General features: G+C 35.5%; 2 long non-coding RNA genes and 1 pseudogene across 5 annotated transcripts; 1 reads left to right on the plus strand and 2 right to left on the minus strand.

Moving 5' to 3' along the window:
* Positions 1–3,567: 3,567 nt before the first annotated feature.
* LOC108830854 (U-box domain-containing protein 35-like) lies at positions 3,568–24,209 on the minus strand (annotated as a pseudogene).
* Positions 15,754–18,012, plus strand: LOC130511547 (uncharacterized). 4 transcript variants are annotated; one of them, XR_008945057.1, is made up of 5 exons: positions 15,754–16,343; positions 16,603–16,920; positions 17,018–17,409; positions 17,497–17,539; positions 17,644–18,012. It is a non-coding gene; the product is annotated as an uncharacterized LOC130511547 (long non-coding RNA). The 4 variants fall into 4 exon arrangements; XR_008945056.1 differs by having other exon boundaries at positions 16,603–16,679; positions 16,852–17,409; XR_008945055.1 differs by having other exon boundaries at positions 16,603–17,409; positions 17,639–18,012.
* LOC130511548 (uncharacterized) lies at positions 17,266–21,697 on the minus strand. Its single transcript, XR_008945058.1, has 3 exons — positions 21,548–21,697; positions 20,976–21,438; positions 17,266–17,398 (listed from the first exon to the last, which is right to left on the minus strand). It is a non-coding gene; the product is annotated as an uncharacterized LOC130511548 (long non-coding RNA).
* Positions 24,210–25,996: the final 1,787 nt, after the last annotated feature.

Here is a 25,996-nt window from a genome sequence, read left to right on the forward strand (position 1 = left end):
TTGGCCATAAATTTTGGTAAGTTCATGAATTCCTCGGGTAGGAGGAATTAGTATGGTCACCAGGGAGGTGGATGTGACAGTAGCAGAGGAGAGAGCGTCTCAAGTTCTACGAGTGTGAAGGAGTTGGTCATATAAGGGCTGATTGTCCGGTGGTACACCGAAGGGAGCTGAAGTGCTCTGAGTGTAGAGGTACACGGCGTGAATGTCCAAACTCAAAGAAAGGAAAAGGAGTTCCATTACAGTTGTCTGATGATTCAGAGTCTGAAGAAGATGGAAAGGTGATGAAGAATATGGTTGCGTTTGGTGCACGTAAGGAGGGATCTAGTAAATCCTCTGATTCGGATCTCAGTACATATGATGAGGAGTATCAAGTGCTGCTTAACAAGTGGTTGAGGGTAAATGATCAGAATTGAGATTGGAGAATATGGCTCAGAAGCAGAACAAGTTGCTTGAAGAACTTCATGAGGAACTTGCGGCTGTAAATGAGAAGAATGAGTTTCTTGTGCAGGAAAATAAGAGGGAGCAAGGATGCTGGAACGTGATTTGGTTGACAATCACAAACAGATCATGATGCTCAACAGTGGATCCAAGGAGTTGGTTAAGATACTCTCGATGGGCCAACCAGCAAAGGTGAACTGGGGACTTGTATATCGCGGAGCTGAGGGTACTAAGGAAGTACAACAGAAGGGGCTGTCATACTTTGTGTGTGGGATCACATCAAAAAAGTGAAGCAAAAAAAGCTTGTCAGAAAGTACGTCGGGACGAGCGACAAGGAGTACGGCATTAAGTACTACATAGTGGAGCTGTGAGTAACAAGCTGAAGGTAGTACATCAGTCCAGCAACATAAAGGTTAGACAGGGGGTTCTGAAGCATGGGTGTACAGCTGGTACAAGGAAGGAGACTGATCGGTGCATCAGCAACTCTGTCAGGCAAACCAAGAAGGAACTTCGGGTGTGATGTTGGTTTTGTGGGAAGGTTGGACACCAGAAGGTGAAGTGTTTTGCTCGTGGGAAGAGCAGAAACAGGACCAAGAAGGTGAATAAGACGTTCACTAAAGCCAAGAGGGTTGAAGAGGTGTTGTTAGCCAAGAGTGGCTTACTTGATGAGATCAAGGAGGAGACATCAAAAGAAGGATGCAGCTCTGTCAGGAGTGGTCTTGAGGAAGATCAAGAAGCATCAATTCTGGAGTCAGAACAAGAGGTTGTTCATGGCACAAAGGGGAAGAAGATCGAAGTGTATCAGGAAGTGATGCGAGGTGATCTTTAGGAGGATGATAGCGAAATTACTCCAAGACAATAGAAACGAGTGCAGAGTGTACTCATGATGGGTGAGGAAGGGCTCATGGTCAAGAAGACGAGACATGATGGAAGCCATGTCCTCAACAGAAGTGGGTCGAGAGGTAGCTCGACATGTGCGTCAGAGCGTGATGCAGTACTTGAAATATATTCCACTGCAGTAGGGGTTATATCATTATTATGCATGGAGTAGCAGACGGGGTTGTCTGTAAGGCTTGACATCTAAGTATATGGTTTTAACTTAGTATGCCATTAAGCAGGGGGGAGAATGGTGACGTTCTGGTCCAAGGAGTGCATATCTCGTGGGGGGGGGGGGGGAGAATAGCATGGTGATGGACGTCCTGATGTAAATGGTGCTTATCCTATGGGGGAGAAAAGCATGTTGTGGTGCACATCTCGTGGGGGATAAAAACACATTTCGTGGGGGAGTTTCCAGGAGAGAAACGTGGTTGTTGAAACAGAAGGATGTTGTGTTTGATCAGCACACAAAGCTAAAAGGGAGAGATTGAAGCTGCAAGATGTCTGCCCTAAAAGTAGTCGCCGGCGTAGTTGTTGAAGCAGACGTCGTGTTGACTGGTGAAGACCATGTGGAGTCGAGATGCTGACCTGGAGTCGTGTACACTTGGAGAGCAAGGTAGTATTTTAGAGATAAGAAAATAGGAATAAACTTGGCGAGCAAGTTTATGATTTAAAGGAAGATGAATAAGTGCATTCCAAAAAAAGAAAAGTTGCACTTATTGTTATGGAAGATGTCCATATCTATGTTGTTGATATCACTCAAATTACCCTAAGTAGTGAATTACTCTCATCAAAAGAGGTCAAGTTATAGTACTTAGGGATCGAATCCACAAGGAGTTAAAGCACACACTAGATCTAATAGTTATGAGATTAAGCTAGGCTAATAGTTTATAAAGCAATAAATAAATATAGTAAAGTAGTAAATAAAATAAAACAGTAAACAAGATGAACAATATAATTGTTCAGCTTGGCAAGGAGTTGTTTGATGGAAAGATGGTAGCTAGATCTAGAGTTTCTATTCAGGTATTGGAGATTATAATAGCTATAGATGCCTAACAAGCTGCTTGCATGATATTATAGAACTCAGCCGCTTAACAATCAGTGATGTCTAACTGGTTAAATAACTAGATCTCTGATCTCAATTGTCGTCTGTTGACCAGAAAAAGAGTCGATCGATATCCTTTAGAGATATCGAGCAATACACCTTTCACAGCGCCGATCGATTCATCTGTCGGGATATCGATCGACGGCTTCTAGATATGCCTAGGCGCGAGCCGGTAATGAACACTAGGTCTCAAGGAGGGCGGTTAGCTCTTCTCCAAGGAGATAACTAGTTCAAACAAATAATTCAAGATATAAGGATCCTAGTGATCTATGCTCTAGTTAGCTAATCTAGAACAATCATAGGGTGCAATCCATTTGATGAATATCAAAACTTAGCAAATATAGTTTGGGGCTAATCCCACAAACCTATCTGAACCTTAGATCTAAAATGTGGATCTATTCAGACATGATAGTTGTCACAGAAATCATAGATGAATAGATGAAAAGCATGAATAATATAAAACCAAAACCAAAGGAGTTCCAGGAGGACTCTGAAGGAGATCCTCCCTTCTCTCCTAACTAAGAACAATGAATAATAGAAAGCGTAAAGAGCGTGTAAAGCGTAGCCGTCAACAATGGCTTAGAAATAAAATAAATAGGATTTCTGATCGTCAAGGGTATTTTGGTAACTTTATGGTGACTCCTGGACTTCAGTAGGTCATGAAATATACTTGGCCCACATTCTGATGTCCCTGTTGATCGACATGCAGTGTGCTGCATCGATCGACATACAATCCTCTTCTCGACAGCTTTCTCTCGCGAGGCATACTGACCACTCTTCAGTAAAACGGGAATAACTTCTGCTACAGGATGCGGATTAACCTCAGACCGGTGGAATTGGAAAGCTAGCTCAAAGCTCTATCTTGTGTCAAAAGATGGGCTAAATCCAACGGTGAGAAGGTTTTCATCGAGAGCCAAACATCTGAAGAGTCTGTGCAATTCTGCACATTGAAAGACTCCAAAAGACACCAAAATCACCATATATCTCCAAATCGTCCCTGAACCTGTAAATACTCTAAATAGACTCCAATACATAATAAATAGTATATAAAACACTTATATACCATGGGTAAAAATAGGTAAAATCCATGATATATCAGTTGCCTTGGAGACTAGTGTTTGAGGAACATGGAGAAGTATATAAGATAGCTATGGGGTCTTCTGTAGAGAGACAGAGACATATAGGCTAATCTTATAGAGAGAGAGAGAAGCTCTTGGAAGTTTCTGGAGTCGTGCTGAAGCAGTGGCTGAAGTACTTGACGGTAAAGAGACATAAGTGGGTAGCTTAGGAATCTTTCAGTAGCGTTTGTTAGGGGGATAACACTAGACGTGTAAAAACTGAATTAAGCAGATCTTGTAATAGATTGTTTAAAGAGATTCTCATAAAGCATTGGTGTTTTGTGTATTTTGTCTCTTCATCTATTTTCTGCATTATTTAATTGTGGTGTCATTTTTCCACTAACACAAACCAACAGCAAACATGGACACTGATATCGAGCGCAGCTCCAGCAAATGGACTAGCTAGCGAAATGTCAACTTTTGTACTCCCCGGTGGGGAAGAATTGACTTGCACTGTACAACAAGTAAACAGCGCTACTACATAGACTACATTAACCAATAGTCTTTTCGCTTAAAACAAATTTAGAGTGATGCATTTTAAGTGGACAAGTATGCATTAAAGCTGCCTGAATCTTGAAAGAGTTGCAACAGAACATGATAACCTATGTGATTGCACCAAAGCTGCCCACTGTAATGATTGTAATGAAGTAAGGAGTGCTAAGCTTTTGTTTTCTTAGGAACTGCAGCAAGAAAGTGCCGTAATTCCTGCAAAAATAAGAAAACTAGATATAGTATTGTTGATAAGAATAAGAAACAAACATATCCCACATTACTGTTGAAAGTATATATAAGCTGTACTTACATGAAACAAAAGAATTCCCACGGCACTGTTTAATCGTAATTTGGCAAGTACTGAAGGTATGCTTGATTGTAGGTTATTTGAAAGACGTCTGATCTCACTCAAATTACCCTAACGAATAAATTACTCTCTCAAATAAGAAGATCAGTTATAATACTTAAGGATCAAATCTACAAAGAGTTAGGGCATACAATAAATCCTAATTAGCAGTAATTATGCTAGGTCGAATATGATTAACTGAAACAAACAGTGATGAACAAGTAATTATTCGGTTGATTGGATTGGGGTTTAGACAATAATAATAAAGAGTTAAGCCTAGGGTTTCTGTTCAGGTAATCCGGATTATAGAGATACATATACTAAGCATGCATTCAAGATATATGAGAACTCAACAAAGGAAATAGTCGATCAACATCCGTTTGTTTAGACTATCTGTTGTCTAGATCTACATCCGTTTGTTTAGACTATCTGTTGTCTAGATCTTCAGACCTCAACTTTCGTTTGTTGATCTGAAGAAAGTGGCGATCGATGATTATATAGGAATATCGATCGATATACCTCTCGAGCCGTCAATCGATTAACATATATGATTATCGATCGATGGTCTTCTCGCAAGCTTTAACGATCAGGTTGAATTTGTTCACTAGACTCCCTAGATCAACTTCTGTTTGTTTCTATCAATCCTAACTTAAAGTATCTATTCTGGTAGAAGACCAAGCCGTCGTTTGCACCTAACTATCCTATTATCATGGTTCTAGTTAGCTACTCTAGAACACAATTTTCATGATGAACATCTCTAGCAACTTAGCAATTCTATAGTTTGGGCTAATCTTTCATAACCTATTTGAACCATAAACCTAACAAGGTGGATTACTTAAACATAGCTAAGCAAAACATCAAAACGAATAAATAAAACTGCATTGATAATATAAAATAGAAATATGGAGTTTCAAGACATCTGAAGGAGTCTGCTCTTCTCTCCAACTCTACTAAAAACGTAAAACCTTTTCTGTGAAAATAAGAAGTACGAAAGCGTGTGTTGTCTAATACAATGGCAGAGCACTTAAATATTATGTTAAAATTTGTCAGGGGTATTCTTGTAATTTGGTGGAGTCTTGGGTTTCAAGTTGGTTGTGACCAAACTGGGTTTGTGAGAGAGTTCGCCGTCGATCGATGGCATGATGTGTGCATCGATCGATTGTAATCTTTCAATGTCGACCTACATGTGTTGGTCGATGGTGAAATCTCTAAAATACTCTGAAATACTCCAAAATCACCATCTTACTCATGAACCTGTAAACATACTAGATAGACTCAAAAACATAATAATTGTATATTGATGTTAGGAGTTTTGAGGCTCCTAAGTCAAATGATAGTATAGTGGAAGTTGTTGTCGAACCAGATCTGAGGGATTTAAAATCAGAGAGAATGCAAGTATTTGCCTAATCTAAGTGCAACCAGTGATTTGATGAATTCTAAACTAATGATTAAAGCTAATGCAAAACAGTAAAATGATACTCTTAAGCTATTGGAAAGGAGAACTCATGGGTATAGGGATTTAGACCTTGGGTGATCAGGTTTCGATCTAAGGAATTCAAATGATAAATCAAACTATCAACCTTAAGCCTAGACACAATTCTAAGCAAGCTCTATGTCTAGATAAATGCTCATTTGCTAACATATCTCAAACATCAAATGTCTTTGGTTGAATAACATGCAAGCAATCATTACTAACAAGTCTATTAGCTATCTTAGCATCTTTAACAACAAATGTCTTTGGCAAAGTACACTAAAAGCCTAGGAGAGTTGACTCAGGCATTTCATCAAACACCTGTCGGGTGAGAAATGCCTAGAGATCACCCTTTGAGTGGCCTACTCAAATGATGCATTAAGATCACTCTACTAGCAAGGAACAAGTATGATTTATACCTAAAACATCCTAGAACTAGCCTAATCACCCTTAATCATCCTAACCCATGAATCCAAAAGGTGATTACTCACTAATCTCCATGATTCCTCTTAAACCCATGATGGATTTCAGATTAATCATGTAGAGAAATAGATGAGAGATCACAAGAACAATAACAAATCAAGCCAAAAAGAAATGTTTTTTTTGAGAGAGTTTGTGTTCTTCAGTAGATAAAAGATAATCTGCCTCCAATGGCTTACAAAACATACTTAAACTTAGGTTTTTCCATTCTAAAACGTAGAGGGGCAAAATGATAAAATGTCACTCAGCAGACACGCAGCAGCCTGGATGAAGCGCCACAAGGCCGCTGGGGCACGCAGGCTGCTGGGAGCTTCAGTTCTGTGGCGCGGGCAGGGCGACCGCTGGACCAGGCCGAGTGAGCTTGCGTATTTTCTCCAGCTTTTTGTCGATGCACAGCGGCATGGAGGACGGGGACACGAGACCGCTGGGGCGCGAGACCGCTGGGACACTTAGCCGTGGTGAGATTCTCGAACATAAATCATCTTCTTTTGCTCCAAAATCATCTTTAATGTCTCCAAAATCACCAACTAGCATCTCCAATACCTGATAAGGACAAATGCAATGCAAATGCATCCTATATGCATACTATATGGATTCTAATGATAAAAAAGAAGATAAAACAAAGATCAAAATGATGCAAATACACAAGATATCATATATAAAATCATTATACCATGGTTGAAAACATGTAAATTCCATTGTATATCAACATCTTAATAAAGATCAAATAACCCATTACAAGAAGAGGCCATAAGACTTTATAGAGAGCATATTTTGAAGTTGCCGGTTTGGATATGCATGGAACATCCCTTGCAACCATATTGGAGAGGATGGTTTTTAACCTGCCATTGAAAGAGCCGAGCGACTCCTCCTTCTTTTTGGACATTGTCCACATGTCGGTGTCAGAAGCTCCTTTCGCTATAAACATAGAGCAGTGTTTCATGAATACAGTTGATAGCTGATTAAAACTGTTGATTATATTCGAGGACTCCATTGGGTAATCCAATTGAGATCTCCTCTTGCCATATTTTCGATGAATATTTTGCAATAGCCGGTGACTCATTATCCATCCTTGAATCGAATTTGTGCCATCACAAGATAGAAAACACTCATGTAAGCATGGAACTCTATTTTCCGTTATATGATGGAATCTTAAACTTTATATTTGGGATGGGAGTGCTAGTGATGTGATATGTGAATAGGGTCTTTTGCGTTTTTCAATGACTTTTTCTACTTCTTGCGACGTCATGATGACCTGAACGTTGAACCAAAACAGAAAGAACAGATCATAAATTTTCAAATATGTTGGATATAATAAGGCGTCCAAGTCGCCGAATAGTGCTGATGGTATCTAGGTTGTTTGAACCAGAACGGGTGTATTTCCACCAGGACCGACCTGCTGCATTCTGGCCTGTTGGATTAGTGGAGTTCCTTCCAGGTTAAATTGCTGCACTTCATATTGGGGAATGTGTGTTTGAGTTATTCAATGCTCCTGCAATATCAAATGCGTTTGCGCTAGTCATTGTGGTGTGTGTTTCACGTTGGAATCGTCAGATGGTGCTACGTGTTGAATCTTCCTCTTCTTCAAGTGCCAAATGATAGGATTAAAGTTGATGATAACGTGTCTAAAAGTAATCTACGAAAAGAATGTTTACTAAAGATCTTGAATAGAAAATAAATATACTATTTATATTTTGAAATGATACAATTGTGGTGACCCAAAAGGTATCATGAGAATAAAAGAGTATTTAAAATCTTGATATGTGTTTTTTTTAATTTAAACCATCTTTTAATTTTTATTAAATTTATTTTATTAAGACTAATAAGATATGTAATCTTTTTTTTTTTAGAACAATAAGTAAACTAAGAATTCCCTATCAGATCAGCAAGTCAAGCTGGTGGGGAAGAGTTGACATAAACCATAGCTGAAGAAGAACTTCTCGCATCCCGTGCAAGCTTGTCCGCCATAGTGTTTTGTGCCCTTGGAATATGTACGATCGAGAACGTATGGAAGAAAGTCTTACTTTGGTGAAATTCTTCCAAATGTGTAGATATAGAATCTTTTAACTACTTTAATCATAATATCTTTTGATATCTTTTTATTTTAAATATAAATATATATATTTTTAAAATTCTAACAAATCTTAAAAAAATTAAAAAGATCTTAATTTTCAAACATTATATGTAAATATTTTCAGTAATTTCGAAATTAGTTATAAATATTATTATACATTAACATATTTTATAAAGTTACAAAATATAAATTTCATCCTATTTTATCTATTGTATAATCATAATCAATCATTGTAAGAGAAAATTATTATATCAAGGTAAATATGATAAATTATATTAAATTGTTAAACTTTTATATTTTATTTTCTTAATTATTTATGTTCAAAATATAATATGTTGGTAAAACGGGTTAACATTAGCAAACTATATAATGCATATATACAAATTAACATGTATCTCATTAAATCTAATAATATAAAATATTTTAATCATTATATCTTTTCATTTGAAATATAAATATTTATTTTAACAAATCTGTTGAAAAATATTTTTAAATTATGTTAATTTTCAAAAAGTTTTAGCAATGAACTATTATTATACATTAATATATATATATATATATTTAGTTATCATTTATAATGAAAAAAAAAAATTATCTTAGTTTTTTCTATTTTATAATAATAATTCATGTTAAAATCAAATTATTATATTAAACTAAATATGATAAAGTTATATTATGTCGATAAATTTATAAATTTTATTTTCATAAATATATATTTATGCTAAAAATATAATATGATAACATAACGACTAAACATTCAAAAACTATATAATACATGTATAAAAATTGATATATCTTTTTAGAATTTTGTTTATATAATAATATAGTATCTAAAATTAATAAACGTAAAAAAATATTGCTAATAGGAAATTCAGTTTTGAAGGTCGGCAGGTCAAAATAAGCATAAATTTAATACAAAACAATTTTGAATATATTTTTAATGCGTATATTAAGGTTTTCTATAAATAAATGCAAATACAATAAAATAAGTATACAATAAGAAGCGACAAGTACATGTGACCAAAAAAAAGTACATGCGACAATTTTAAACAATTGATTAATTATAACATGTAAACTATAAAACTATTTTATTTGAAATAGTTATATAAAACATTTAGATATATGATTATGTTAAAAATGTATACCACTAAAAGTATAAAATAAATATATATTTATATAAAACTAAAAATAAACACCCGCCCGGTTGCGCGAGTCATAATCTTGGTAAATGTTTAATATCCAAGACATGGGATCCCTTCTCCTTTCTCATGTTTTAAAACTACAAGAAAATAGTCATATTGCAATACTAATATATTGTTGCAATATGCTCATATATTGTTGCAAATATGAAATTACAATAAAATTGTGACAAATTTTAACTTTTTGCTGTATGAGAATGTTGCAAATTCAAATTTGTTCCATATACGTAGCAAAATTAGCAACAAATTTTTATTGCAATTTTGATGTATATTTACGACGTATTTTGTGACCATAAATGGTGGCAAGTCATTGCTACGTAAAATATATTGCAGACAACATTGCAAATTTGCACATCCTTTTTTGAAATTTAGTAATATTAATGCAAAAATGTTTTTTATACAATTGCAATGTATGGTTGCAATTTAAAATTGTTACAAAATTTTTTATATAAAAGATACATCAAATGTTGTTGCAAATTTTTCTATAATTACTTTTAAATAATACATTTGGTGCAAATATTTTTTGACGGTGAATACTATATGGTTAACAATTAATATTTAATATCCTACCAAAAAAAAAACAATTAATATTTAATAAAATTAGTAGATATTAACTTTGTTGCATAGATTAATTGTTTTAGCATTATGTTATAAGCAAAAATTAGATGTTTTATTTATTTTTACGTTATATATATTTTACAATAAACAATAGTCAAACGACCAATTTTATTAAATAACTAAAATATTAGAAACAAAATTAACAATGCATTAATAGAGAAAAACCAACAATAATTTAAAACTAGAAAAAAACATAATAAAACCTTAGAAAAAAATAACAAAAGCAGCCAATTTAAACTTGATTGTTGACACCCCTGAATAGAACAGCTGGACAAAGGATTGAAATCATCTTCTCCAAGCCTTCAAGTTTGCTCAGCCTTTCTTTGATTTCTTCATTTTCTTCAGAAATGTCTTGTACCTTTTTCTTGAACTCATCATTTTCTAAGTGGCTTTCAATGGTAACTGGCATTTTACCATTGAGTGAAACTTCACTAAGAAGAGCTCATATACCAAACACACGACCTTGTGTGGAATCAACCAACTGTAGAATATAATATATGTAAAACGAAAAAAAATCTATGAAGAAATCTAGAAAAATAAAAAGATTTTTAAAAATATTGTATTACCTTCAAATACATTTCATTCTTTTTCTCAGAAGTTAGCTCTTTCAGTGATTAGGGATATCATCTTCAAGCATATGATCAGCTACATGTTTTCAAATCCTTCACTAAATACCCTTGTCCTTGAATCCACAAATGACCCGTCTGATTTCTTGTGTGTCTCACAAAGAACATCAATGTAAGATGCATCTCCATTCTTTTCTTTATACAAAAGAGAAATGTTAGAAAATAACATTTAGTACATATGAAAACAAGTGTCTTACCAATATATCTGCAACCCTAGCATATGAACGTGGGCCAGATCGGTGTTTATGAGTTCCCAGCCCGTTTCGATCTGACATTTGACTCTTAGAAGCTTTTTTACCTTTTTCCTTAATTAGCTTTATATGTTCCCCAGTAGGCAACCAAGTCTTTGTAGTAGTCATCAAGGATCCAATATGGCTGATTACCTCTTTCTTTTACTCGTTCAATCATATCATTCAGTTTAGTTGCAGTAGGAAACCATGTCTTTGTAGTAGTCATCAAGGATCCAATATGGCTGCTTACCTCTTTCTTTTACTCCGCTAATCATATCGATCAGTTTTGTTGCAGCACATTTTCAAAACACCTTTTGCAGCTCGGATACAATCAAGTGATTCCTAAAAAATTTGCTCTGAAATTATATTTTTAAAAAAGTAAGAGTATACATAAAACTTAAGCGAAATGACATAAGTATTTCTATTCTATCAGTTTCGTCGAAGCTTTGCTGTTCATGACTGAAAGAGTGGTTATTTATAGTCATAGCTTCAGACGGTTACTCTAGGGAATCGATGAGGGCGATACAATGCTGTGGAGCGGATGAGATGAATAAATACGCACAAAATCGGCCCCAAGCAAGAATCAATGAACTGTTTCAAAGAGGAGAACGGAAAGGCCATAGAAGATCAGGAAAGCTTCAACTTGATTCGATTGGGAAACGGGGAGATGCGATGGGAAGCCACAGAGAAACCAATGCTCTCTCTGGGCCTGGTTTTAATAATTAGAAGCTCATACGACTATAAGAAACCCAAACAAAAGTGAAACCAGCCTATTTACAAAACGAATCGTTTAAATAGTTTTGGGACACGTGTCTACTTTTTCCCCTATGGAGATAGACAAGTCTACTTTATATATTAAGATGTTTAAATATACAATATAAATTTTCTATTTAATATACGAAAAACTATTATTATTTTCTATAAAAAATATCTTTTCGATAGAAACATATAATAAAAATATAATCACTGTCACATTTTTGCACATATTTATTTATATTTTTTGCACATTAGCAATGATTCAAAATTTTGAACGTTTCTTGAAAAATTCGCAAGATATTTATTTATGTTGCAAAAGTTGCAATTTAGTAACGAAAATATGCAATGTATGTTATAATTGTTATTTTTCAATAAACTTGTAATGAAACTGTAACGGATATTCATTATTTCAAAGTATGAATGAAAATGGACGTTGCAATTTTCATGTTGCAATAGAGCTATTTTCTTGTAGTTTTTTTTTTTTCATTTATAGATGCTGAGGGGGGAATCATAACGGCCGACGTGATCTCTGGCGAATATCAAATGTCTTTTGTATTGCCTTTATTGCCCCGATCTCTTTTATGTTTTAGTTTGATCAAGAAATCTCGGCATGGGTTAGCCTCTTACTTCGGGATGGGTCTTTGACCTTCACGGGCATATTTCTTTCTTCCAGAGTTTTGTCATACTGGACTGGGTTCTTAAATCGGATTTTTAGTGGAATGAAACTCATCTCCAACGGTTAAAGCATAAGCTCACGAAGATAAACATATTTGACCCCAAAAATGAGAGGATATCTCCCGCGTCAAGAGCGGTGGAGAACATTCAAACATTATTAAATTGTGTTTTCATTTCTGTCACTTATGTTTACTTTCTTAGAAGTTTTTCTTTTAAATCTAAAAATCCAAATTAGTTTGGTATAGATTATGTAGTGTACATGAGTTTAGCTTTAACATGGTAGGAACTCTAAAAACTAACATATATAAATAGATGACTGTTGAAATGTACAGTATATATGCCTCTATAGGTAAACAATTCTCACGATTTATATGTTTTTATTTCAATGTTTTGACTTGTATTTTCCTCATCAGGATGTAGATCCGATGTGGGAAAGCTATTAGATCCATATTGTAGATGTGGATCACTCATGATATCCTGCATAGGGAAAATATAGCTTACTAACAAAGGAACGATTAAAATCTGTAAAAAAACCTTAATGGACTCATACATATAGTGAAGTCGTGGTACCTGGACGTTGGATGTGGCAGTTGTTCCGTCTTGTAGTAGTATTTGGTGAAGGTCGATGGCTTCTGCCAAAGTTAACTGATGGCATGATTTCTTCAGCTAAAGCTCTCAGTCTGTTAAGCTCAGGTAAAACAATGTTACCTAAGTCAGGCCTGTCCTTGCGTCGTAATTCTGCACACTTTAGAGCAAGTTTGGCTGCAACCAAGGCCTCTTTGACTGGCCAGTCTGGCACAACAGGGTCTAACATCTCGGCGAAATTTCCGTTTTTTATTGCTCTATCGACATGATGTGTCAAACCCATTGGTGGCTTAGCTGTAAGTAATTGCAAAAGCATAATCCCGAATGAATAAATGTCTGATTTAGTCCCCATCATGACGGTCTGCTGGTATTCTGGATCAATGTAACAGAATGTTCCGGCTGTTGACGTCATTCTAAATTGTGTTACAGTGTCAGAAACTGATGAAGGGACTATCCTGGCAAAGCCAACATCAGAAATCTTGCTGACGAAATGCTGGTCAAGTAAAATGTTTCCCGGTTTAAGGTCACGGTGAACCAAAGCTTCCGGTTTCATCTGGTGGAGGAAATGCAGACCGATTGCGATTTCAGCTGCTATGCGAAATCTTAGCTGCCAAGAAAGAATTGGAGAGTTTCCTCGTCTGAATAGACAGTCTTCTAAGCTACCATTTGCCATGTATTCGTAGACTAAACATCCGTATTCCGGACAGGCTCCAAGTAAGAGAACCATGTGCGGATGTCTCATACATGTTAGTACTTCAATCTCTTGCTGGAACTGAGACCTTCCTTGTGCAGTGTCTGGTCTGAGAACCTTTATTGCAACTTGTGTATAATCTAGTGATCCCTTGTAAACAGGTCCATAGACTCCTTCCCCAATCTTTCAACTGGGAGAAAAATCTTCTGTGGCCTCTTCAATCTCCTCGATTATGTATTTTCTGTATCTTAAATCAGTTTTCACCATAGAACTCGTCGCCCTCTTCTTTTCCTCTGCGGTTTCAATATGCTTTCTCTTTTGAGCTTCAAAATCTGCTATTCTGTGAGATCTTATTGAGTTTCCATAGCTGCTCTACTCTTTTCTTTCTCACTCTCCGCCATTGCCATAACTGCTTCCTTGGCAAGTCTTACCTCTTCTAATTTCAGTTCCTTATCTGCTTTCCACTTATGTAACTCAGAAACCTGATTGGAGATGAATCAGATTTTGATTATAATAAGTAGGGTACACATAGGGATGTTAATGTAGGGTAAAATAACCCAGCCCAGCCCAACCCACAAATTACCAACTCAGTTTATATCTAACTCGCGAAAACCCAAAAACATTAAGGTTGGAATCTAAACCCAGAAAGTAACCCAATAGGATATAGGTTTACCTATGGGTACCCAAAATACTATTTTATTTGTTCTAAAATATCATGTAAAATATTAATAATTTTTTTTGTAAACATAATAAAACAATACATTTTATATACCAACATAAAGATAATTTTAATATCTACGCATATATTTTTAAATCACAATTATTATAAATCAATATTATTGTTTGGCGGGAAAATGATTCTGCGATTTAGGCGGCAAAACTATATTTTACGGTTTTGGCGGAAAAACTCAAGTTTATAGTTTTGACGGAAAGTATGATTTTGCGGTTTTGGCGGAAAAACTTGATTTTGTGGTTTTGACGGAAAATATGATTTTGCGGTTTTGGAAGGAAAACTGGATTTTGCGTTTTTGGCGGAAAAACTCAATTTTATAGTTTTGACGGAAAACTCGATTTTGCGTTTTTGACTGGAAAAATTAATTTTGTGTTTTTGGTGGGAAAACTAGATTTTGCGTTTTTGGCAGAAACTCGATTTTGCGATTTTGGCGGGAAAACTCAATTTTGCTTTTTGGCGGAAAACTCATTTTTGCGTTTTTGGCCGGAAAACTCGATTCTGCGGTTTTGACGGAAAATATGATTTTGTGGTTTTGGCGGAAAAACTCGATTTTACGGTTTTGGCAGGAAAATATGATTCTGCGGTTTTGGCGGGAAAACTCGATCAGGAAAACTCGATTTTGCGGTTTTGGCGGGAAAACTCGATTTTACGGTTTTGGCAGGAAAATATGATTCTGCGGTTTTGGCGGGAAAACTCGATCGTGAAAACTCGATTTTGCGGTTTTGGCAGGAAAACTCGATTTTGCGGTTTTGGCGGGTAAACTCGATTTTACTGTTTTGGCGGGAAAACTCGATTTTGCGGTTTTGGCGGGAAAACTTGATTTTTTGTTTTCGGCGGGAAAATATGTTTTTACTGTTTAGACAGGAAAATATGTTTTTTCGGTTTAGACAGGAACACTTGATTTTACGGTTTTGATGAAAAACTTAATTTTATGGTTTTAGAAGAAAAGTATAATTTTACAGTTTGCGGAGAAAATAAAATTTGATTAAAAAACATATAATAGGTATGTGGATACCCAGTTACCTTATTGTGTTTACCAAAATTAATATAAACTCTAAAATTATTAACCCATATTGAATCCATATATTTATTGAAATGGTTAAAATTCAGCACATTACTTATGGGTTTGGGTAAACCCATGGGTAATTTACCCATGCTAACATCCCTAGGTACACGTATCTGACTAGAAATTTAATATCTAACACTATTAAAAGGAGAATAAACTCAACATCTAGGCTGTCCACGTCGGACTATAAAATCGTCCAATAAGAGGTCTCTATTTTGACATGTCACTATGGCTGTGGATTATTCATTTACGGAATGGGCTGCAATTCATTTACGGTAAACTTAATTATGATGAGCCCATAAGCCCACTCCAACACTAACCCTAAGATGTTGTCGTTGCTACATGTTTCCTTCCCTACAACTCAGTCGTCTCAACTTCCCTTGGTTCTCTCCTTCCTTGCAACTTCAGAGTAAATGAAAACCTTATGACTATTAAATGGAAGATTTCGTAATCGTATAGATATGTATTTAGTTCGATTGGTAACGTTCATGCCGAAGATGAACGGTTTGGAACTCCTATATAAAACGAAATCGAAAACCGCTACTCTTCCATTTCATTTTGCGGTATCAGATCCCAGAGAGCCGCTTTATTTGCCTGAAGGGTCTGTCTACTTTCAGATTAGAAACCCAGAGCCGATTGTAACTGATGGAAACTTCACGCCTCTTCCCTCGCCGATTCTGCCGGCGTAAGAGAAATGCAAGAGGCCGTCATCGTGGTGTTTGATCGCTGTGTGATAAGAAGGTCCACTGACTAAGACGAGGAAGGTTGGAGACCGCTCAAGTTTTGTGTCTTTGAGTTCTGCAACTCCCTGTCAATTGATTTCTATAAATAATCTCCCTTGATTTCAGTTTACAAAAGTATTGATATATATCTTTTAGTTTCTCTCTAAAAGTTCTTTTGTCATATAGTAAATCACTTTGGTTGTATACGCATGCTACCTTTTAGATATCTAAATGATTTCGACCTTTTTTATTCTCATACCGTACGTTTGTTGATAATTCACCTATTTATATTGTGTTGCAGACAACTTGATGGTAAAATGGAAATGTTGCACGAGATCCCTTAGGAGACTTTCAGCCAAAGGCGTTTAATTTTTGAGTGTAACTATTCCTCTCTTAGTTTCCTTAGGAAATCAGGTTTCAGAACATCAATGGCCATCTCTCCAATTCAGTCTCTAGATAATAATGAGTCAGTTAATTACTTTGTCCTACTGTGCCAGATCAGTAAAATAGTTTAAGCATTGATTGTTTTTGTTTTTGGTATTCCTTATAGTTTATGTGGACGTTTTAGTTTAAATCAAGAGAATCTAAATCCTTCCGATCACTATGAATCCATGCTTTGGTAAGTCTTTTCTGGCTCCCTCTGTGTGTGTTTATAATAATTTATAGACATTTTCATAATTTTTGAAGATATTTTTGATGTATTTTTCATGTAGCAGTTTATAAGAGTTCCTCTAATATATGTTGAAGACAGATGGATATTTGTGTTTGCTGTTTAGATGAGCGACTAGCCGACTACGACACCGTACGCGTGAAGTTCTGGTGATCTAATTCCAGTTCACGTTAACTTAGCGGAGGAGAGAGCTTTGGAGAAGCTGATGCTCTGCAACGGTGACACATGGCAGGAGAAGTTGAGGAGGGGTTCGTTTAACTCGCTCCACCGAGTTTTCTCGAGTCAGTTGCCCCAGAGACGTATTGGCCCCAGAGACGTTTGGCGCTATGTCGGTCGTCCACATCCTCTTCCCAACTCATATAATCGTTGCTGATTGCACAAATCCATAACCTCTCTTTGACAGGGAAAACTGTGCCACTTTTGTTCACTGGCCAGAAAGTAAGCATATACATAAAGTAAGCGTATAGGTGTTATCTATAGTTTTGTATATATGTATTACTTGATGAAACACATTTTTTTTTGCAGGCCAAAGCCTTGGCAAGTGAAACAATCATCATTACAAACAAAGGTCAGTGTATTTTCTTTTTTTCCTGGCAAAAAAAACAATTACTCATGTTCAAACTTTCTCTATATAAGTTTTATGTCTAAATGTTGAAAAATCTAATAGAGCAGAGGAATATGGGATCTGAGGGGTCAGGAGTTTCACCTATGCCAGCAAAGGGCATAGAGTACAGCCATGTGCTGAAATGGCTAAGCTACAAGCTACAGTGTGTCTGCATTTTATTTTACTCCCAAGAGAAAGAGACAGATGAGGGGAAGAGTGGACAGCAGAAGCGGCAATGTTTTATTTTACTCCCAAGGGTCGCATTATCAAACTCAAAAATTAACGCACATAACGTTTGTGTCTTTCTTTCTTATTCTTCTCTTCACACTATGGGTTTTAGGCTATTCTTGCGATTAGCGTTTTGGGTCCACTGTATTGACCGAGTAATGAAATCTTTCAATAACTAATACAGCTATAATATAGTATCAGTTCATCTCTATGTCTGTTAGTTAGATACTTAGATTGACTTATTCAATGATCCTCTAATCTTTTTTTAGCAAACTTCTTGTGTTTTCTTTCCTGATGTTCAAGTCACAAAGATACAGAATGAGACTGTTTAAAAAACTTAAATGCAGAAATGAACTGATAGAGCACCTACCTGTTTGATTTTTTTCTGTCACATATTTGATTTAAATTTGTTGCATAGGGGCTCTGTGATAGAATTTACAGTTCCTCACTTTCCACGTCAGTAGATAGATATTCGGTATCTATCACTTTTGGCAAATGGAAGTTGTTCACGAAAAGATATTCAAACTTCTGAACGAGGTTATTTACCTTAAAATTAAGCTGGTAATGGTGTCAGCTGTATCCAATCTCACATTTAAAACACATGAAATGTCAATGTCGTGTTGTAAATTTAAGAATTCCTTTTATTATATGCATGGAACAAGGCTAAGGGGATAAAACTTCCTTTATCTATGCCAGAAACCGTTTGGGAAAACACATGGCAGTATTTGTCTGAAGATATGGAGCATAATCGTCGGATATTTTTCAACAGACCAGGTTTTAATTTATTTATTTTCTTTTGAGCTAATTTCTATTTCTGTTGAAGTTTTATGTCAAAGTTCGTAATCACAATTTTTCTACTTGAAGATTAATTATTTTGCCCCTCTGTGCTAATTTCATTCTCTTTTTTTTTTTGAAGATCTTTTGTTAAGTGATGAGGAGAAAAAGATGTTTGCTTTACAAGAGATTCAGAAGCATTTGAGGCGAAATGGGTCTTCTCTATCAAAATTTACTTCAATGCCACAACTTCCTCCTACAGACAATAGTGCTTCCAATGTTCTGATATTAGATGAGCGGAGTTATGATCGGCAAGCACTGCTAGAAACCCTTGATAGAGACGTTCAGAAGATGACGGCTGAACAGAAGAAAATTTTTGATGAAATATTGGCTGCTGTTAATGAAGGACGAGGGGGTATGTTCTTTGTTTACGGATTTGGTGGTACCGGGAAAACATTTCTCTGGAAATTAATATCTGCAGCTATTCGCTGTAAAGGGGATATTGTTCTTAATGTTGCATCAAGTGGAATCGCTTCTTTGTTATTACAAGGTGGAAGGACAGCTCACTCAAGATTTGGCATACCACTTAGCCCTGATGAGTTTTCTTCGTGTACTATGGCTTCTGGATCAGATCAAGCTAATTTGGTAAAAGAAGCATCACTCATTATATGGGATGAGGCACCTATGATGAGCAAACATTGTTTTGAAGCTCTAGATAGAAGCATGTCTGATATTATGGGGAAGCATAGAAAGAAACCATTTGGTGGGAAGGTTGTAGTGTTTGGAGGTGATTTTCGACAGATTCTACCTGTAATTAATGGAGCTTGTAGAGCTGAAATCGTTTTGGCCTCGCTGAATAAATCTTATCTTTGGGAGCACTGTAAAGTCTTTAAACTCACGAAGAACATGAGGTTATTGTCTGGTGATTTGACACCCGAAGAGGCACAGGAACTTAAGGAATTCTCTGAGTGGATATTAAAGGTTGGAGAAGGTAAAATTTCAGAGCCTAACGATGGTGAAGCTGAGATCGATATTCCTGAAGAGTTTTTGATTAGCGATTCTGATGATCCTATAGAAGCCATAAGCAAAGCTGTGTATGGTGATACTGCTTCGTTACAAGAAAACAAAGAGCCTAAATTCTTCCAAGAGAGAGCTATTCTATGTCCTACTAATGAAGACGTGAACATGATTAATCAATACATGTTAGATAAGCTTGATGGTAAGATTCTGCCTTTACTCTGTCTTTTCGAAATTATATAATTTTTCAGGAATTATGTGCTAATTATGAATTGTCTAATTGCAGGCGAGGAGAAGATCTACATAAGTGCAGATAGTATTGATCCAATGGATAAAATTTCACTTAGTGATGAAGCTCTTGGTCCTGATTTTCTAAACACTATTAAGGTGTCTGGATTGCCAAACCATAGTCTTAGACTAAAGGTTGGTTGTCCTGTTATGGTTCTCAGGAATATTGCTCCTACAGAAGGATTAATGAATGGAACAAGGCTGCAGATCACTCAGCTAATGGATTTTATGGTTGAGGCTAGAATCATTACTGGAGAAAAAGTTGGGGAGACAGTATATATTCCCAGATTGTTGATAACACCATCAGATACTAGACTGCCTTTTAAAATGCGTAGAAGGCAATTGCCTTTGGCTGTGGCTTTTGCTATAACTATAAACAAAAGCCAAGGGCAATCATTATCCCAAGTTGGTATCTTTCTACCAAGACCGGTGTTTTCACACGGACAGCTATACGTGGCAATTTCTAGAGTGACATCGAAGAAAGGGTTGAAAATTTTGATTCTGGACAAAGATGGTAAGCCTAAGAAGACAACCATGAATGTTGTTTTTAAAGAAATTTTCAACAACCTTGAAGAGAATGAGTGATGAGGTATGTCTCCTGAACTACTTAATTGTATTTTTTGAAAAAATGTATATTAGATTTTCACATATTTGTGTAATGCACCTTAACTTAATCTGGTATAATTTTGTTCAATGCAGATTTAATCGCAGCAAGAATGTCGATTCTACAGCCAGCAACACGCAGCATTGTTATAAACTTCTTCTTTTACCAGCATTGAAATTTACATTTTCCTGAACTACTCGATTTCTACAATAATCCATGTTTTCATACGCAAGACACGTTTATTCAATGATGCTAAAGTACTTAGAAACTATTAGAGCATTCACAATCATGCAAAGGAAAATTATATATCCATTAAGCAGGTTATAACAAAAACAATGAGCAGCCATAACCTAAACAACAATGATATCTTAGAGTTTAATCTCAATTATAATTCTATATGATTCTAAGTTACTTTTTACTTATGAACTAATCATTTTCTAATATCAAGCATGAAAATTTGACGAGAGAGAAAGACAGTACATTGCTAACCTTGACTTTGTTTTGACGTTTAGCATATGTATTGTGCCCTGTGACCCACCAGTAAACAATCACCGAAGAATACTTCTTTTGGGTATCCTTATCGGCTCTCCATTAGCTATAGCCAGTCCATGAACTCAAAGCATACAAAAAAAAATATAATCACTGTTAGCAAGATTGTTTTACATGAGACTGTAAAAGATATCTAAAACAATATAACACATATTAGCTACAGATCAGAAACGGTGACAATGATTGAAAATCAAGATAACAAAATCAAGATTAAAAATTATGAAATAAAAACACAATAAATCAGAAGAATTTGCTCTAATCTTTCTTAATTGAAATATTCAACTTGCCATTCCATTAATTTCTGATAAAGCTTTGCTTCTTGCTGCCGAGTCTTCTAATCTTTATCACATATACAATCTGATTTGGTCATTTTTCAGCTGTCGATATAGGAAACATGGCCGATCTACAGTTAATTGACAGAGTAACTTCGGTTAGAAACAGAAACAAACCAGAAAGATCTAAAACGCATAGAGTCAGATATTGGGAAGAACAGAGGAGAATGAAAATCTAACCTTCTATCTTAAACCATCTGAGAAACAAACTTGAAACTCTTTTGGAGAAACACAAAAGTATCCAGAACAGAACAAACTCAAGATTTTTTTCGATGAGATTTAGGTGAGAAGATGAGAGACCGTTCGGCGAAAAAGAAAGAAAGAGAGAGAGAGAGCAACACGTTAATTGTGGTTAGGTTTGACCAAACAGATTTTTTTCCCGGAAAAAAATCTGTGTATATAGTTGGGCCACATTTATTTTATGGACTATTTTGTTTAGTACATTTTTAATTGGGCCAGAAATTTTAGTTATTTTTATTTATTCTTTATATTTTTTATTGGATTTAACTAAATTTGTAAAACACATAACTTAAAATGTAAAAAAGTTAACTATAAAATTTTACTATAAACACACATAATTCGATGTATCAAAAATTTGATATTTTTTTATTATTCCATAACAAAATTTTACTAAAATGTTTTTTGTTTGCTAAAACATAATTAAGATGTAAAAAGGAATCAAATTTTTCATATCCTTATAATTTTGTATTTCTCAAATATTCTAAACTAACTAAAAACACATTTAATACACATGGTAAGATTTAAACAATTTTGATTTTGTATAAATAAGCTATCCATTTATTCGTTTTACAAACACATTCAATATACTGTTTCGGTTTGCTCCCTTCGGTTTGTGAACAACATTTTTGGCAAGTCTGTGATTACACAATACAATTACAAATACAAAGTTTAAAAACAAATACCATCCCAATATCCACGACGATGCGCGAATCAGCCTTTAATATTATTTATCACAGTAAACTAAAGTAGTAGAAGTTGTACACATTAACCTTTTGTTTTTCAAAATTTTATATATATAATTAAAGTAAAGACCCGCCCAGTTGGGCGGGTTAAGATCTAGTATTTTTAATTGTTCAAAACTCAAACGTACCGCCTTCTTTGCAGATATTGCTTCCTTGCAGGCACTGTTATACATGTCCATTGTATATTTTAATTCTATTTTCAGACTTCTTATCTCGGCTTCAATCTCATCCTGTCAGATTTTAGTTTAAACAAATGAAAAAAACTTTATCATGTGCAGGTAGGTAATCAGTGGTAAAAATGAGCTAACCTGGCTCGATAGTGAACATGATTGTCTCCCACTTTCAAGGAAGCTTGATGAAAATGCTGCATATGAAGAGCAAATATCTATGGACTGCTTATTTGACGAGCATGATGTCACAAATCTAATTCGATTTTCTTCATATTCAGAGTTCAGTGATGGGCGCGGAACATCAGCATGGTCATGAAAGCAAGGGAAAATAAGATCCACGCTAGGCCTTTCACTACTCACAAATGATATATCGGAGTCTAACATAGAGGGCTGGTAAGTGCCTTTGTATCCGCTTCTCATAAAGGGAGACCTAATCAACATTGCTGGTTTTCATAAGTTTTAAACTTATTTTTGTGGGCACGAATGAATCATACTACATATAGGTAAGCAGCATACTTGATCTCGATCTCGTCATGTGTTCGTTGCATTGTATATTGTCTCCTTTCAACTGGGACATTAAATCTATTTCATCAATAAGGTTATCAAAAGAGATGTTAGAACAAGTTAATATATACCATTCATATTGCTTGTTTGAGTTTGTACACGCTGCCGCACAGTGGAACTCGGAAGTGAAGATGTCGATGATTTCATGGAGGAGATTTTTCCTCTTGAGATTGAATATACTGTACAGAAACTAGGTGCCTTTTTTTGTTACGATGCTTGAAACTTCATGTGCTTTGAATCTTCTACCAACAAAAATAATGTATATAAGTATGCTAATGTCCTGTCTAAAGTGGGAGAAAGCAGTTACCTAATTACCTTAAAAGAGTCATCTTGGATGCACCTAGTACTAGAGTCTCGACGACATTCTTTTGCACACAGTCAAGTATTCCTTTAGCCGCACTCATGTGCTCCATAATCACATCGTGGCAGAGGACCTGTTACGAGGGTCAGTCAAATGAATAATAATGTTTGAAAGAAGAGAGAAAGTGAAACAAAACGCACATCTTTTCTAGCACAATAGCAGCGGAATGGAAGAAACAATTCTGCCCTATCATCGCTAGACTTATTCCCTGCATTAATAGACAACAAAATCAATCAAAGTCAGTTTGCATTTGGAAAGAAGAAACAAAGATGTTGCCATACCGGAAGAAAGCGAAGATGATTGTTTGAGTTTGACATGAAGAAGAGTAAGGAGGTGTTATTGAATATTGGAATTGAAATCAAGTAGTGGACTTTAAGTTTGCAATTATTTTGATGGACAATGTTTCCAGTCCCGTTTTCTTTCAAAGTATTGATAAAAAAAGTAGGATTTGTTTTAGTTAAAAAGATTCATTGAATTCCATTAAAATCTATCATAACTGAATTCCTAATGATATCTAAAAAAATATTAAATAACAGGATTTTTAGTGGACTTAAATTCTATCTTCCAAATACCCAATTCAATAACACTGAATTTAGGTCTGAACTTAGATTTCATTCAATTCTATTAAATTACCCTATTCAATAACAACTCCTAAGAGTCTTTCCTTTGCTAACAAGGTTGTCTACTGTCCATTTCAATGCGCTCTGGCTCTCTTTGTCTCTGTCGATGGCTAACGTAATGATTTCCTCTCTTTTCTCGCACATTTCTTCTGTTTTGATTCTGCAATAAAACAGATAATCAATGTGTTTATATATTTTGAATTTGGAAACATACACGCGTTTAAATATGCTAATTTTAGCAAATGCAGTCCAACAAAAAAACCTTCAGACTGTTATGTACTAGATTGTGATCGACATAACCGGACCGACCAGGACCGTACCGACCGCAGGAGATAATGCTTATCGACTGTTATACTTATCCACTTAGGATAAACACGACCTGATGTATATATATATATGTAAAACCCCTGGTCAAGATTAATAACAAGAAACACGTTTCCCACTTAGTTTCACAACACGTTATCAGCACGATACGTTCTCCAAAAACCCGAACTACCCAAAACTACCAAAAACCCTAAAAACGGCGTATCTTAAACTCGCTCTATCTCTCCAACCGTAAGGATCTAGACGACGAGCCACATATCAAATCGAAGCTCTCGACGAAACAAATCCAACGCCGTAAACATCGTGTCAATCCGATCTAAGACGCTCCCTCACGCTCTGTTTCAATACGCGCCGCCAGTAACCCTAAAAATCCTAATTTCGGCGCAACTTCAAATCAATCGATCTCTTCAACCCTGAAACACCAGACGACGAATAATATATCAAATTGAAGCTTTTGACGAGAAGAATCCAACGCCGTCGGCCTCGCCTCTATCTGACTCCGGACGCGCCCTAACGCTCTATTCTAAGACGCGCCGTCGAATGACCTAAAACCCTGAAATTCTAAAACTCATCCGACGACTTCAAACCGTTCGTTCTCTCAAACCGTAAGGATCCAGACGACGTGTAATATATCAAATTGAAGCTCTTGACGTGAAGAATCCATCGCCGCAAACCTCGTATCAATCTGATCTCACACGCGCCCTCAAGCTCCGTTCCAACCCGCGCCGTCAACTACTCTAAAACTCTAATCAAAAACCTAAACTGCAGCCTCTCTCTATACTTTGTTATTTTCTGCGATTTGCTTCATCTATCTATACTAACTTGTTTTGATTCGTTTTTGATTAAGGTTTCTAAAGATACAAGAGGTTTTTGCTCAACTTAGGACACGCGACCAGCTCCTGATCCGTTCCGGTCATGCAGTTCGCGATCCGACTTGTTCCAGCTCTCGGTGGTCCAAATCTACACTTCAAAGTTCTAAAGGTAAACTTTGAAACCCTAAAAGAACTCATAATCGAACATGGTTGATTGATAAAGGAATAATCATTAAAATTTTGCAAAATCCCAAATCAAACCCTAGCAAAGATTAATAGGTCCAAACCCTTCCATGAGTAAATCGAAACTCTTAAACCAAAAGTTCGATATGAGATTGTTTTACAATTAAAATCGAAACCACAATGGTTTCTAAATCTCAAAACCCCCTTGATCTGAATAATCAAATCGAATCCTTAAACCTAGAAATCGATCAATCCCCTAAAACATAAACAAGATCGGTTTTCATCCAAAAACATCTAATTTTTTTAATGATTCCGACTTGAATATTGATCTGATTGTCTAGTTTGATTTTTTTTTAAAGTTGTTCTTGATGTTTAGAACTGCTTAGGATTGAGAATTATACAAACCTATGTTTTTTTATGAAATCCGATTGCAAATAGGTGTTTTTCAATGAAATTGTTAAATTTAGTCTATTTGCTAGATGATTTCCCTGATCAATGTCGAAATTGACTTGAATCATTAGGGATTGATAAAAAAAAAATTATAGAAATTTTCTAGATTGCTAGATTGAAAGAAAAATCGGATTGCATTGCATAAATTTAAAAGTTGAAAGA

This window comes from Raphanus sativus, chromosome 4, assembly GCF_000801105.2.
Source record: "Raphanus sativus cultivar WK10039 chromosome 4, ASM80110v3, whole genome shotgun sequence".
In the NCBI taxonomy this organism is placed as follows: Eukaryota; Viridiplantae; Streptophyta; class Magnoliopsida; order Brassicales; family Brassicaceae; genus Raphanus; species Raphanus sativus.